Consider the following 1,716-nt stretch of genomic DNA (forward strand, 5'->3'; position numbering starts at 1 on the left):
TTTGTGCCCAGAGACTCTGTAATTGTGCTGACTTTTTTTCGTCGGTCGTGCGACGCCCGCACCGGGCGTCCACCGACCGAGGATTTCTCGTTTCCCCGTTAGACCCTACGTGACGAGTTTCGCTACGTCTCCCGACGACGTTCGTTCCCTCGATGGCGTGCGTCGAGGAAAATGCGCAGCTACGTGCCCAGGTACCTTGAAATTGGGCGAAATTTTTCGTCGGTCGTGCGACGCCCGCACCGGGCGTCCACCGACCGAGAGATTTTACGTAGCTCGCTCATGCTTGCGTTGACGATATCTAAAGGAAATTATGGTTCTTCGTCGTCGGAGATAGGGACAGTGGGAATTTCGTTAAACCAAATGTTACGCACACGTGGACGATCCGGTGGGATTGGACTCAAGATTCGAGCGAGCATCCAAGCCCGCCGTTTACCCGTTCGACCGCAACACGCGTCAAGAGCGACGAGTAAACTCACAAGATACGCAACTTTCGAGATATTCGGACGATCCCAAATTCGCCTTTCTCCCGATAGCCTACGTAGACGAAGCATCGCGGTTTTGTGCCCAGAGACTCTGTAATTGTGCTGACTTTTTTTCGTCGGTCGTGCGACGCCCGCACCGGGCGTCCACCGACCGAGGATTTCTCGTTTCCCCGTTAGACCCTACGTGACGAGTTTCGCTACGTCTCCCGACGACGTTCGTTCCCTCGATGGCGTGCGTCGAGGAAAATGCGCAGCTACGTGCCCAGGTACCTTGAAATTGGGCGAAATTTTTCGTCGGTCGTGCGACGCCCGCACCGGGCGTCCACCGACCGAGAGATTTTACGTAGCTCGCTCATGCTTGCGTTGACGATATCTAAAGGAAATTATGGTTCTTCGTCGTCGGAGATAGGGACAGTGGGAATTTCGTTAAACCAAATGTTACGCACACGTGGACGATCCGGTGGGATTGGACTCAAGATTCGAGCGAGCATCCAAGCCCGCCGTTTACCCGTTCGACCGCAACACGCGTCAAGAGCGACGAGTAAACTCACAAGATACGCAACTTTCGAGATATTCGGACGATCCCAAATTCGCCTTTCTCCCGATAGCCTACGTAGACGAAGCATCGCGGTTTTGTGCCCAGAGACTCTGTAATTGTGCTGACTTTTTTTCGTCGGTCGTGCGACGCCCGCACCGGGCGTCCACCGACCGAGGATTTCTCGTTTCCCCGTTAGACCCTACGTGACGAGTTTCGCTACGTCTCCCGACGACGTTCGTTCCCTCGATGGCGTGCGTCGAGGAAAATGCGCAGCTACGTGCCCAGGTACCTTGAAATTGGGCGAAATATTTCGTCGGTCGTGCGACGCCCGCACCGGGCGTCCACCGACCGAGAGATTTTACGTAGCTCGCTCATGCTTGCGTTGACGATATCTAAAGGAAATTATGGTTCTTCGTCGTCGGAGATAGGGACAGTGGGAATTTCGTTAAACCAAATGTTACGCACACGTGGACGATCCGGTGGGATTGGACTCAAGATTCGAGCGAGCATCCAAGCCCGCCGTTTACCCGTTCGACCGCAACACGCGTCAAGAGCGACGAGTAAACTCACAAGATACGCAACTTTCGAGATATTCGGACGATCCCAAATTCGCGTTTCTCCCGATAGCCTACGTAGACGAAGCATCGCGGTTTTGTGCCCAGAGACTCTGTAATTGTGCTGACTTTTTTTCGTCGG

The sequence above is a fragment of the Venturia canescens genome, unplaced genomic scaffold, assembly GCF_019457755.1.
Source record: "Venturia canescens isolate UGA unplaced genomic scaffold, ASM1945775v1 PGA_scaffold_56__1_contigs__length_27588, whole genome shotgun sequence".
Taxonomy (NCBI): Eukaryota; Metazoa; Arthropoda; class Insecta; order Hymenoptera; family Ichneumonidae; genus Venturia; species Venturia canescens.